The sequence below is a fragment of the Narcine bancroftii genome, chromosome 1 (genome assembly GCF_036971445.1).
Source record: "Narcine bancroftii isolate sNarBan1 chromosome 1, sNarBan1.hap1, whole genome shotgun sequence".
Classification (NCBI taxonomy): domain Eukaryota; kingdom Metazoa; phylum Chordata; class Chondrichthyes; order Torpediniformes; family Narcinidae; genus Narcine; species Narcine bancroftii.
Window position 1 is genome coordinate 316313542 of NC_091469.1, and position 15273 is coordinate 316328814.

Consider the following 15273-nt stretch of genomic DNA (forward strand, 5'->3'; position numbering starts at 1 on the left):
TTTCAAGGGTCAGCAAAAAAACAAGCAGACGGGTGTCTGAACAAAAAAGGCTGGGGGCGGACCAAGAAGCTGGTTATAAGCAGCAAGACCAGCCGAGTTCCTCCAGCGATTTTTGTGGGCAGACCTTCAGACTTTGCGTTGAAGTAACCCACTTCCGTTCTAGCTCAACACCAAACGGCGCAGAATGGGAAGTGGAACTGTTGAGTCATGGAAGACACAGAACAGGGCCCAACCGATTTCCCCGGCAAATGGAACCAGTGTCTTGGAATGCCAGCTCCCAAACTTCCCAAACCACCCTGATCATAAACCGCCAGAAAGATTGGTTTGGCCGATAGAAGTGTCACTTCTTGTTTTTCTCTTGAATTAATGACAAATGTGAACATTTCTCCAGCTATACTTTTATGTTGATATTTGCTTCTTCAGCATCTGATGGTAACTTTAATGTAAACTGTTGCAGTTGCTACATCTTGTGTAACGCATGGCTGCAACATGCAAGAATTTTGGTGCATTTGTATATTTCACTGACTTGTTTGACAAACAGATTGTTCATGATTGTGCACAACTATGCTCCACAACAATCAACTTGTCCTGATTTACCATCAAAATCCAGCACTGGTGGAAATTTGAGGAAGTACATCAAGTGCATCAATGGAGTTGAAGTTGTCTGCTCCATTTAAACATCAGGTTTGCTAAAAAAAATCTATGCATACCATGTTTATGAATCACAAACCTCTGCAAACACTACGATAGCATTAAAAACCCAAAAATGGGCGGCACGGTTGGTGCAACGCCTTTCCATACCAGCAATCAGGTCCAGACTGGGGTTTGAATCCCGCATAATCTGTAAGGAGTTTGTACGTTCTCCCTGTGTCTGCATGGCTTTTCCCTGGGGGCTCCAATTTCCTCCACCGTTCAAAAACGTACCTGGGGTTGTAAGTTAACGGGGTGTAAATTGGGCAGCCCGGACTCGTGGGCTGAAATGGCCTGTTACAGTGCTGAGTGTATAAGTAAATAAATAAAATGAATGCTGGAGAAACTCAGCAGTTCATGCAACCTCATAGGAAGTAAAGATATGTACAGTAACCGAGCCCTTCTTCAAGGTGAGTCCTACCATGTCTGCACAACATTCAATCACTGAAGTGGAGTTTTGAAAACTGCTCTTAAAAATGAAAAGGGACATGCAGGCACAACCTTGGAACTGGGATGAAAAAAAAGCTACAGTTATTCATGGGACACTACAGCACAGTATAGGCTGTTCGGCCTCAAGGTTGTGCTGACCCACATATTCCTTAAAAGAAACAAACCCTCCCTACCCCTTAACCCTCTATTTTTCTTTCATCTATGTGCCTGTTTAAGATTCTCTAATGATTTAGCCTCCATCACCATCCCTGGCAAGGCATTCCCAGGCACCCACAACTCTTCTCTTCACTTTATACACATGTCCTCTGGTATTCCTGACCTGGGAAACATATACTGGCTGTCAGTCTTATCTATGCCTCTCAGAATCTTGTTGACTTATCCTTCTACACTCCAAAGAAAAAAGTCCCAGCTCTGCTAACCTTGCCTCATAAGAATTGTTTTCCAATCCAGGCAACATCCTTGTAAATCTCCTCTGCACCCTCTCCATGGCTTCTACATCCTTCCTGTAATGAGGTGACCAGAACTGAACACAATATTCTAAGTGTGGGCTCCCCAGAGGTTTGTAGATTTCCAACATGACCTCTCTACTGAACTCAATCCCCCTATTAATTAAGCCGAACATCCCATCGGCCTTCTTCACTATCCTATCAACTTGTTAACCAATCTTGAGGGATGTATGGATTTGAACCCCAAGGTCCCTCTATTTATCCACATTGCTAAGTAACCAACCATTAACCCTGTACTCAAGCCTTCTGGTTAGTCCTTCTAAAATGCATCACCTCTCACTTATCCAGATTGAAATCCATCTGTCACTTTTCCATCCTGTCTATATCCTCTTACAAACATCCACAAATCCTCCAATCTTCGTTTAATCTGCAAACTTACTGACCCATCCTTCCACCTCTTCATCCAGGCCATTTATAAAAATCACAAAGAGCAGGGGTCCAGAACAGATCCTTGTGGTATTCCACTTGTCACCGATCTCCAGGCAGAATCCTTCCCTTCCACTACTACTCTCTGCTTTCTACCTGTAAGCCAATTTTTTTTTTTTAATGTCAAATGCTGGCATGAAGCAGCATCAGTGGGGATTACAGTATAATTAAAAGTTTGGGGGTGGGGGAGGCAATGCTGGACTTGGATTCTGTCAGGATCACCAGGCTTCATCACTGATCTGCTGGTCTCCTTGAAAAGGTGATAGTGGACCACTGTAGGACTGCTTCTCCAGTGTGGTTAGATGTTGAGAGCAAGATTATTGGCTCAATGAATGTAAAGGATACAATGAGTGATTGTATTGGACTTGGCAAGTGATTTCCACTCATCCCTTGCCCTTGATTTTTGCTTGTCATTCTAGATGGTGGGATCCCTGGGAGCAGAGACATTGTCTCTTGTTGACAGTGCACACAATAGCCACAAGGAGTTACTGGTGTTAAAAATTGTAAAGAAGGCTATACTAAAAAACAAGCAGCTATACTTTGTGAAGAGTTTGAGGAGATTCAGTATCTCACCGAAGACTCTCGTAAACCTCTCCAGGTGGACCGAGGAACACATTCTGGTTGGTGCCTCACTGTCTGATACGAAGGTGCCAGATGCTCAGGACAGGAATAAACCCCAGAGGGTTGTTAACTCAGCCTGCGACATCACAGGCACCAGACTCCGCTCCACCGAGGACATCTACACGAGGCAGGGTCTTAAAAAAAAGCAGCCTCTCTCCTCAAAGTCCCCCACCACCCAGGCCATGCCCTCTTCACTCTGCTACCATCAGGGAAAAGGTCCAGGAGCCTAAAGAAGGGCACAGTGGCATAGATAGAGTGGACAGCCAGCAGCTGTTTCCTAGGGCAGGATTAGCCAACACCAGAGAACACATGTACAAAGTTAAGGTAGGGAAGTTTAGCAGAGACATCAGGGGTAGGTCTTTTTTTGCATAGAGACCTTGGATGAAAGAAAAATAGAGGGTTATAGGTTAGGGAGGGTTTAGTACTTATTTTTAAGGAAGGAATATATGGGTCGGCACAACATTGAGGGCCAAAGGGCCTATACTGTGCTGTATGCTCTGTGTTCTATGTTCTTCTCCGCTGCCATCAGATTCCTGAATAATCAATGAACCACAGACACTGCCTGACTTTGACTTTTTCTTGCACTATTTTTATTTATTTTGTAACGTGGTTTATACAAAGATTTGTGCTGTGATGCTGCTGCGAAACAACTAATTTTGTAACACGTTCGTGACAATAAATTCTGATTCCGAAAGAGTTCAAGTTGGCACATTGGGCCGTTCAGTGTGCAGACTGCTTCACCCAAGGTCAAGTTCCTTCTGTGTTACAAGCAATGCAATCGCCAGACTGCATAATCTTTGATTTGTCCGTCAAGCATAACACTGGTATTGCGGGCCAAATTGACAGGGAAGTAAAGTGTGCTGTTTGAACAAAGAGACAGCTGCTCTTTCATGTACTGCATTCTTACTGAAGAGTTAGAAATCACTCCTGAGTTGAATCTGAAGAGATCTGCAACAGCTGCTAAACTTAGTGTCTGCATTTTTTTCCCTCAGGCCTGGAGCTCATCAGATAGTGGTGGTGGATGTGGGGAAACAACACAACAAAGCCCAATCTAGCTATGCCTGATGTTTCCTCATTTTGAACGATAATAATCGGAGCTGAAGTTCCCCTCCCAGGAGAATTCGAGCCAAGCTACTCCCTCTGCCTCAGGCATAACTAACCATAGTGCATCACTTACTCCATCAGCTGAACCAGACCATCCAAATGCATTCATCCATCAAGCGAAATCTAATGCCAGGGCATCTGTACTGCAACCCGAGTCAGGAAACATTCAAGGAGGAACCTTGAATAATCGTCATACTGACCATTATGAACAGAATCGCAGCAATTGTTGACCTTTGTCTTCCTTTGGATCAGAATGCAGTAAAATCCCCATTATCCAGAATTCTTCTCTTCTGGCGATCCATCCCATAGGATGATGATGGTTCCTTTCAGGCAGTTTGTGGGGTTTGATATTACGTCCTGGAGTGGGTATACAGGCCGATCTTTGACAGGCACTGCTTGCCACATCCTTGGCAAGTGGGGCCTGGAGAGACATGAAGGGCAGAAGCTGTTTTGTGGTGCACCTCGTGCCTTTCCTCTGTTGCCTCTTTGAGCTTGTTCTCAGCAGCGTCTATGCCTTTTCTGATGGTGTCCTTTCACCGCGAGCGATCTTGAGCCACATCCTCCCATGTTGATGGGGCAATGTCAGCTTCCTTGAGGCTCCTGTGCGGAACATCCTTGTACCGTAGTCGCTGGCCTCCTTATTTTTGGGTACCACTGGACAGTTGGCCGTACTGGATGTCCTTGGGCAGCCTTCCATCAGGCATTCTGACAGCATGTCCTACGCAGCGCAGTTGGGCTAACATCTCCAAGGTTGAAATTGTTGGCATTCCGGCTCGAGAAAGGACCTTGATATTGGAGACCTTGTCTCGCCAGGTGATCTTTGTCAGAGAACGTAGGTGATGCTGCTGCAGTTGGTCAAGCTGATATAAGTGACTCAGATTGGGCACCACGTCTCACATCCTTAGAGTAAGGCTGATATGACCATGGCCCTGCACACCTTGCACTTAGTGGCCAACCTGATGTTCTGTGGCCCAACTCGATCTTTCAGCTGATCAAAGGCAAACCAGGCCTTTCTGGTTCTTGACTCAGTCTCTACATCTACGGAAGCTGAGGATGTTATTGTGCTGCCCAGGAAGCAAAACCTGTTGGCACCATTGAGATGAGTGACCTCAATGAAGACTGTTGGTTCTTCGTAGCTTGAGTCAAGGTCCGGGTGGTGTAAAACTTCCAGAATTCAAGCAACCAGCTAAAATATTGTGGAAAATAAATCAAGTTTTTAAAAAAGAGTTTAAAATCAGAGCCCTCTCAGGTTCAGTTCACCAATTTCAAGCAACCGGAAAATTCACTTAAATGGCATCTACAAATCCCCATAGGTGGTGGATACTATACAGTTTTACTGAACTCGGATTTCTTCACTGAACAAAGCAACATTGATTTTAAACACAGCAGAATAGAATCCCTCTCCAAGAAAACAAAATTTGCACGCGAATCAAACCAAAAACAAGAAAATTCAGTTCAATCCAAGATATTAACTGAAACCAGTGGAAGCCAACAGGGGCCGAAGGAAAGTACTTCCCAACTACAATGCGAGTTGTGAGTAAAGCAAAGATCTACTTATCGGATGCGTCACAACCTGAAAGAGGGGACAAACTGTAAACTTTTGTGACCACTTTTACAGACAATGAGTAAAATTCCATTGAAAGGTAATTTGTCAAAATATTATCTCCATCTCCGATGTTGCCTGTCTGCTGTGTGCGGAAGGGTATCAGGTACGGTGGGTTCCCAGAGAGACGAGCCTGGACGCATGAGTTACAATCACAGGTAACTTTAATGAACACACAGGAGACAAACAGGGGAGAGCGTTAAATGATACTCAATTACTATACTACTGAACAACTATGTAGCCATTCACATCAGACCCAGGTTAGAGTCCGATACCAGTTGCTGCCTATCTTCTATCACAGACACTCCCGATCCCTGTAATGGGTGGTGTGGCTCTCTGCAATGATATATACAGCACTATGGATCAGCTTAAGTGTAGTGCACACCTTACCCGTGACACTTCCAGTGATATCCTAGCAACCTGGGATGGAGCAATGTCTGGGGCTTGGACCATGAGGCAGAAGGAAAGAATGTGCTGTGCAATGATGTTTTATACAGTTCTGATCTGGGCGTCTAGCCAATCACGACCCTCGGTCATTTAAAGGAGCTAACAGCAAGGTGTGCTCTATTAGGTGGCCGGAATCCAACCTTGATTGGCAGGTGATGTGACTTCTGAGTATGTTTCATATGGGGAAGACATGAGATCACCCACAATCCACAATATTCCAGACAGGCAGGGAGGCCACGTGTTTCTCCACAATCCACATACAACACTGACCTGCTTTGTACTTCCAGCATCTGTTAATATTTTATTTTTAAATGATCCTTTGAGGTCCAGTCAATGTTTTAAGAATAAATTAGATAGACACGTGGGTGGGAGAGATCTGGAGGGTTATGGAATGAGAGAAGGTCAAGGGGACTAGCGGAATCATGGTCAACATGGACTAGAAGGGCTGAATGGCCTGTTTTCTGTACTGTAAAGGTTCCATGATTTTACTGTGTTAATGCAAGAAATATGATAGCTGATTCACAAGTAGCAAGATTTCACAAACAATTGGGTTACGGCGAGATAAATTAAAATGAGCAAAATTGGTCGAGGCAAAGATGTTGGTCAGAACATTAGAAATAATGTCTTCTCTAAAGGTTTGCATTTTATGCATTTTGAAATGATCCTTGGGTTTGTCTCAGAACCAAAGAATACTACAGCACAGAAACAGGCCCCTTCAACCCTTCTAGTCTGTGCCAAACCACTTTTTTTTCTGCCTAGTCCCACTGACCTGTACCCAGCCCATATCCCTCCACACCCCTCCCATCCATGTACCAGTCCAAATTCTCAAATGTTAAAATTGAGCCCACATTCACCACTTCAGCTGGTAGATTTCACCACTCTCTATCTAAGGAAGTTCCTCTTAAACTTTTCCCCTTTCATCCTTAACCCATGTCCTCTGGTTTGTATCTCACCTGCAATCAGCCTATCTACATTTGCTCTGTCTATCCCCCTCATAATCTTAAATACCTCGATCAAATCTTCCCTCATTCTTTCATGCTCCAGGGAATAAAGTCCTGTTTAATCTTTCCCTGTAACTCAGTTCCTGAAGTCCGGGCAACATCCTAGTAAATCCTCTCTGCACTCATTCTATCTTATTGATTATCTTTCCTGTAGTTTGGTGACCAAAACTTCACATAATACTCCAAATTTCGCATCACCAATGTCTTATACAACTTTACCATAACATCCCAAATCCTGTACTCAATACTTTGATTTATGAAGACCAACATGCTAAAAGCTCCCTTTACATCCCTGTCCACCTGTGATGCAAATTTCAGGAAATTATGTATCTGTATTCCCAGATCCCTCTGTTCTACCACACTCCACAATGCCTTTCTTGGTTTGTCCTTCCAAAATGCAACACATGACCCTTGTCTGCATTAAACTCCATCTGCCATTTTTCAGCCTATTTTTCCAGGCAAAAGCAATTTCATGTAATATGGCACTGTTGTTTCTTTTTCTTTGGCTTGGCTTCGCGGACGAAGATTTATGGAGGGGGTAAAAAGTCCACGTCAGCTGCAGGCTCGTTTGTGGCTGACAAGTCCGATGCGGGACAGGCAGACACGGTTGCAGCGGTTGCAGGGGAAAATTGGTTGGTTGGGGTTGGGTTTTTCCTCCTTTGCCTTTTGTCAGTGAGGTGGGCTCTGCGGTCTTCTTCAAAGGAGGTTGCTGCCCGCCAAACTGTAAGGCGCCAAGATGCACGGTTTGAGGCGTTATCAGCCCACTGGCGGTGGTCAATGTGGCAGGCACCAAGAGATTTCTTTAGGCAGTCCTTGTACCTTTTCTTTGGTGCACCTCTGTCACGGTGGCCAGTGGAGAGCTCGCCATATAACACGATCTTGGGAAGGCGATGGTCCTCCATTCTGGAGACGTGACCCATCCAGCGCAGCTGGATCTTCAGCAGCATGGACTCGATGCTGTCGACCTCTGCCATCTCGAGCACCTCGACGCTAGGGATGAAAGCGCTCCAATGGATGTTGAGGATGGAGCGGAGACAACGCTGGTGGAAGCGTTCTAGGAGCCGTAGGTGGTGCCGGTAGAGGACCCATGATTCGGAGCCGAACAGGAGTGTGGGTATGACAACGGCTCTGCCAACCAACCAATTTTCCCTTGCAACCGTGTCTGCCTGCCCTGCATCGGACTTGTCAGCCACAAACGAGCCTGCAGCTGACGTGGACATTACCCCTCCATAAATCTTCGTCCGTGAAGCCAAGCCAAAGATTACATAACAAGAAATCAAATCTTGAATCTTGTCCACAATGCCTCTAATCTTAGTGTCATCTCCAAACCTGCTGATCCAAATGACCACATTATCATTCAGATCATTGATATAGATGACAAACAACAATGGTCCCAGCACTGATCCCTGAGGCACACCACTAATCACAGGCCTCCAGTCTGAGAAGCCATCATCCACCACTACTCTCTGCCTTCTCCTGTCCAGCCATTGTCGAATCCAGTTCACTACTTCACCATGGATACCTAGTGTCTGAACCTTCTTGACCTTGTCAAAGGCCTTACTAAAGTCCATGTAGACAACATCCACAGCCTTTTCTTTGTCAACTTTCCTGGTAACCTCCTCAAAAAACTCTATGATTGGTTTAACATGACCTACCACACACAAAGCCATGTTGACTATCCCTAATCAGTTCCTGGCTGTCCAAATAATTGTATATCCGATCTCTTAGAACACCTTCCAGTAATTTACCTACCACTGATGTCAGGTTCAGCGGCCTATAATTTGCAGGGTTAATTTTGGAGCCTTTTTTAAACAATGGAACAACGTGAACTCCCCTCCAATCCTCTGGCAACCTCACCCATGGCTAATGACTTTTAAAATATTTCTGCCAGAGCCACTGCAATTTCTACACTGGCCTCCCTCAAGGTTCGAAGGAAAATCTTGTCAGACTCTGGGGATTTATCCACCTTTATTTGCTTCCTCCTCTTTAATCTGTACAGGTCCCATGACCTCACTGCTGGTTTTCCTTACTTTCCACGACCCTGTGGCCATTTCCTGAGATTTTAATTTGAAAGATAATCCACTCAATAATGGAGCCTTGAGGGTCAGTTTTAATTCTATGCTCAATTTGCATCGACCTCATGCTCAAAGACAAGTTCTTTTCCATTTAACTGAACTTCTCTGAAAAGCAGGAAAAAAGATGAACTGTTGAGTTTTATAAAGACCTGCACGATGATTGTCCTTCCTTCTAGTTCATCTTCCTTGTTCAATCTTACCTATAAACCCAGTTGTGATGATGGGGTTCAATTTCCCTTTAAAAAACAAGAAACCTGATGGAGTCACGTGACGGAGTAATGGCTGGTCGGGTAGAAACAGCCCTCTCCAGAGAAAAGAAAAAAAAGTGTGAAAAAGCAGAGCTCAATAAACATAAAATACAGGAAGAGAGAGATGAAGAGACAGAAGATGTCACCCAAAAGAGAAAAAGTAAAGGGAAGAAGAAAAATCACTGGAGAAGAAAGAAGAAGGCCTTACCCGTACATCGAAGTAGAGAGCCACCATGGAGAGGAGTGGGCGATCTCTGGTGTTGGTGAGTACCCAGAGGAACGGTGTCCTCTCAACCGGCGGACTCCAAAAATGGCTCTCAGAGCCAAGAAGAGATGCACAGTGCACAAGTAAAAGAAAAGGTTAATGCCAGCCGTAGAGCGGCCAGCTGCGGAGCGACACCCAGTATCGGAGTGTTCAGCTGGGGTAACTAAACAAGAAAGAAGAAAAGAAGAGTGGTAAGAAAGAGAATGAAGGGCTGGAAGAGGGTGAGTGGCAATGGGGCGACCGACAGGGGGACGACCTGCAGCAGGAGACCCAGCAGCGGGTCGACCTGCAGCAGGAGGCCCAACAACAGGAGACACAGCAGCTGGAGGCCCAGCAAGAACACAGAAGCAGCTCACCAGAGAAGGATGAAGATACAAAGATAGAGAGAAAAGAAGATGACACAGACAAAGATACAGGCATAGAAGAAGAGGAGGAAGAAGACCAAGTATTTCAAAGGAAAGAAGGTAAAATAGAAGGACAAAGTTTAGATAAAGCATTTTTCGAAGAACAAATGAGGTCATTAAAAGAATGGCTATCATTAGAATTTAGTTAAATCAAAAGAAAAATGAAAAGAACTGAAGACAGAATGGAAAGCTTAGAGTTGGTCATGACTGAAATAGGGAAAAGAGTAGAAAATGTGGAGGAATGAGAAGCTGCTGTAGAAATGGAGATAAATGATTTAAGAGAGAAGTTGGAAGAGAGCGGGAAAAAAATTAAAGAGACACAAGATTTATTCTCAGAAAAAATTGACTTATTGGAAAACTACAGTAGGCGAAACAACATAAAAATAAGGTGCTGGGAATGACAGATTCACATGAAGAAATAGAAATCGAAAGGGCGCATAGAGTGCTAGTACCGAAACCGCCACCACATCAAAAACCGAGATCCATATTGGTAAAATTTCTAAGATATACGACAAGAGAAAAAAAACTGCAGCAGGCAAGAAAGAAGGATAGAGAAGACAATAAGCCATTGAAATATAAGGGACAAAAAATTTTTTTTTACCCAGACATAAGCTTCAAACTTTTAAAGAAGAGGAATTAATTCAACACGGCAAAAACAATCTTATGGAAGAAAGGGTATAACTTTATATTAAGACATCCAGCAGTACTCAAAGTATCCATTCCTGGGGAATGGAAATAGACTGTTCTCAGACCCAAAGAAAGCCCAGGAATTTGCTGAACATTTGCAGGACTGGAGAAGAGAGGAGGAGGAGTGACAAGGATGACTGGCAAGAAAATATACAAAAATATAAAGTAAAGATAATGTATATATAAAGATTTAAAGATGGATAAAAGAAAGGGAAGGAAAAAACGAGAGAGAGCTTTGTTATAAGTATAGGAAAATAATGTTCTCTGAGGGGGCATGTGGGGGGGAATGGTCACTGCGAAATCGGTTGATGCTTGTTCGCAAACTGAATGGAAAGGGGAGTTGTGGTTGCCATCAAGAGACAGGAGGCAATCCAAGGAGGGGAGGTTCATTTGGGGTTAAAGGGTTATTGCTTGTGGGGACTGTTGAGGTATTTCAAGTCTTAAATGCATTGTCATATATTGAGATTAAAAAGGAAAACTTAAAAAACAGTAATGGAAAAAAAAGGGGAGGTGGTAAAGAGGCGGAAAAGTGAAAATAAAGATATAAGATGGCTACGATGGATCATATGACTATAAACATTAATGGAATATATAACCAAGTTTAAGTGTATCCCACAGGCAAAAAAAAATCACATATAATTTAAAAGACAAAGTCACAATGATTGAAAAAACCTGGGAACCATATATGGAACATAACAGAAAGAGCAGGCCTAGGACCACCATCACCTAAAACGACAAGATAAACACGATCAGATTTAATGTGAATAAGTAGATGATGCGTCTTTTTTGTTTGTATTCCTTTTGTATAAAGATATTGTTTTATTGTATTTTATATGTCCAATATTTACTGTTTTTGGAGGGGGGTGGTAAGGGGAAGGGAGGGATGGGGGGAAAAAAGAGAAAATGTCACTGAATATTTTAAGAGATACATCTGTAAATATATTGGTGATATGGTTCATAGTGCGATAAATAAAGAATTACAAAAAAAAAATACAATACAAGAAAGCTGTTTTCTTCACAGCTGACTAACACCTGTTGTGTCTTTATTTTTATTTTGTGAATTGTTCTTAAAGATCTAGAGTTAGAAAGCGAATGTGTCTCAAATCTAAATTTAGGCCAATAACATCATCCATAGACACAGTGTTAAAAACATTGTAATGGCAAGAACAAAAGTGAAGGGTTCAAGCTGCAACAAGTCCTGGACGCATGTTAGTAGTCAATTATAATCTTTATTTATATGTGGCCAAGTTCACATCAGGGAACACTCACACACACACACACACATACAAAGCAGTAACACCCAGATCATGCATATCAGATGCTAATTAACCAGTAGGCCCTTTCAAACTGCCGTGTGAAATGGGGTTATCGAGGCAATTTGCTCAGTTAATGTCCCAGTAACGCAGCAGTGAGAAAGGGTCCAACCCGGTCAACCCTGCCGGAATCCAACCGGATCCCTGACCTACCTCAGAGGCAGTCAGGGAACCCAGTTAAACTGACCTAGGGTCGCGTGCAAGGCCGATTTGAACAGGAAAATGGCCGAACCGCTTATTCCAGTGACATCAGCACTTGCGTGTGCGCATCACCAGGCATCGGCGCTACTTCCAGTGAGTACATGATGCGTCATTGCAGGGGCCGGGATCCCCCTTAAATCCCCAGGTTGGCAATTTAATGGGTCGATCCCCCTACGATTTGAATGGTGTTTCCAGCACCTTTGCCCCAGTATTTGCACCCGGGTCTCAGGAGGTTAAAAGGGGCAAATGGTAATCCCAACTCCTGATTGGGATGTGAGGTTACACAAACAATACCCACCACCCCCTCGATAATAAGCAAGCGTGGTCCACTTATCCGGCATGTACCTCACAACTGGTTCTCCAGCATCACCCATGGCTCGCAACCTGGATCAGACCCCTCACAACCGTTACTCCGGCGTTGCCTGCAGCTCGCATACTGGAGTGGAACTCAGGGATCGTCTCAGGGGAACAAGAGAGCCGCACGGTGGGCTTCAAACTGCAGCCAGCTGGTGTGCCCGTGTGACATGTGAGAACCAATTGCGTGGCAGCTTTGCCTATGAGTGGATCCAATCCTTGATGGGCAGGTGAGGTGACTTTTCTGACCTGTTTCCCACTTGAGAGGTGACTTTTCATACAACAAGCATTCAACTTTTGTTGGGCAGTTCAGTCAAGATCTAAGGAATTACAACCAACTTCATTCAGTACGTCTTGTCCTGTTAATAGTTGTGGACCAGACTCATGTTATTGAACAAAGGACATAAGATTATCCAATCAAGAGATTGAGTAAATCCACTGCCTCTGTGAAGATCTCAGCTCTATATATGCAAACATTGCTCCTCTACAAAGGTTTTATGAAACTCCATACATTGCTTTTTATGTGACACAAATCAAAGAAGAGCACTTTAAAGAAACCCGGCAATAAAAAGACGAAACTTGGAACAATTGTTTGCAAACCTTAGCTAACTGGATGTTACGGGATCCCTGACGAGCAGTCTGCAGTCATTGAACTTTGTCAACAATACCTCCTTTGCGATGACACACCAATGCCCCTAGTTTCTTAGGAGTCTGAGGAGATTTTGCATGTTGTTGATTACTCTATCAAATGTTTACAGGTGCAGAAGCCCAAAGACCAGAACCCCACAGGCTCAAGAACGGTTTCTTTTCAACGACTACCAACATCTTGAACCTCCGCTCGTGACACTAATCAGAGACTGCTTGGACACTACAAAAGGACCCTCCGCACTATTGCAAAGTCACTTTAAAAAAAAAACACATTAGAATAGCTACAAATATTTATTACCTTTTGTATTTAGTATTTATTTCAGCACCGTAGGTTTTAACGAATTTCAGTGCACATTCTGCAATGTGTACGACAACCTCATTATCCTTAAAATAGTGTCTCACAAGGCTGCATGCACTAATAGACAATAGGTGCAGGAGTAGGCCATTCGGCCCTTCAAGCCAGCACCGCCATCCACTGTGATCGTGGCTGATCATCCATAATCAGTGCCCCGTTCCTGTCCTCTCTCCATATCCCTCGATTCCACTATCTTTAACAGTTTAACAGCTCTATCTAACTCTTTCTTGAAAGCATCCAGAGAATTGGCCTCCACTGCCTTGTGAGGCAGAGAATTCCACAGATCCACAACTCTCTGAGTGAAGGAGGTCTTCCTCCACTCTGTTCTAAATGGTCTATCCCTTATTCTTAAACCATGGCCTCTGGTTCTGGACCCCTCCCGACCCCCACAACATCGGATACACATTTCCTGCCTCTAGCATTTCCAATCCCTTCATATATTTTTCAATCAGATCCCCTATCATCCTTCTAAATTCCAGTGCATACGAGCCCAGCCCCGCCATCCTGGGACAAACCCTGTGAACTTATGCTGCCCTCCCTCAATAGCAAGAATGTCCTTCCTCAAACTTGGAGACCAAAACTGCACACAATGCTCCAGATGTGGTCTTACCAGGGCCCTGTAAAACTGCAGAAGGACCTCTCTGCTCCTATACTCCACTCCCCTTGTTATGAAGGCCAACGTGCCATTAGCTTTCTTCACTGCCTGCTGTACCTGCATGCTTACCTTCAGTGACTGATGAACAAGGACACCGAGATCTCGTTATCCTTCCCCTTTTCCTAACTTGACACCATTCAGAGTGTATAACCAAGTACTGCTCCAATTCAAATACAGGCAAATCATGTTGAACACGGTTTTGAACTGCACGTTTTAATATAATATGGTTTATAATTTTATTACTATTGTGTTACCAACAGTGATGCAATAATTTAACCTGTCAGCAACAATGTTCATTCAATCTCGTTATTGCTCAACTTGTTTTAGCATCGCTTGAGACTCTGAGCGGGAAGGCTGTGGCTGCTCCATAATATTCTAATTGTGTGGTGTAAAAGTTCATCCTCACCAACAATATGAATGGAAAAGAGAAACGCGGTGAAGGCAATCCATGGCATAAATGTAAATGGCTAACACTGGAAAAGAAACTGGAAATTATTCAGGTGCATTGTTTACTAAAATAGCACGAGACAAAGGTGTGAACAAACGGTCTATTCAAAATCAAATCAAGGATAGAGAACATGGAATGACAATAGGATCTTGTGACTAAAGTGATTGTTAGACATAGAAGTTCTGCAGTGGAAAATATGGGGCGCCTTTTAATGATCTGGACTGAAGATTACAACCAGAAAAGAATCCCAGGAAGTCCAAAGACAATTCAAGCTCAAGCAACAAACCTCCATTGGACATTAAAAGAAAACGAAAGGAAAGGGAAATTTCGTCAGCAAGTCGTGGTTAGTTTTACAAACTTCAAAAAATGCACGGGGCTCCATCATGTGCAAACATGCGGCAAATCTGCAAGTGCTGATCGTGATGCAGCTCCCAGCTTTCCGACTGAACTGCAAGAAGTGATTGCTACAAAGATGAGGACATTTTCAATGTGGACAAAACCGGATTATTTTGGAGAAAGATGCCATCATGCACTTTTTTTTAAGCCGTAAAAGAAAAATCTCAACCAGATTGTAAGGTTTCAAAAGACACTTGTACTTGGCGGAAATGGGTCTGAGCACTTTAAATGAAAGCCTCTGCTAGTGTACCATTCTGAGAATCCATGGGCTCTTAAAGGCTATAGAAACAGTGCACTCCATGTAATATGGTGATCCAATAGATATGCCTGGGTGACAATTGTTTGAAGAATGGTTTCCAACCTATTTTGGTCTTAC

The 15273-nt window shown here is 43.7% G+C and overlaps 1 protein-coding gene across 7 annotated transcripts in view; it reads right to left on the reverse strand.

The window, feature by feature from the left end:
- The window catches only part of LOC138747238 (solute carrier family 12 member 7-like), a 252551-nt gene that overhangs the window by 170722 nt on the left and 66556 nt on the right, over positions 1 to 15273 (reverse strand). The gene's annotated exons all lie outside the window — the stretch shown is intronic.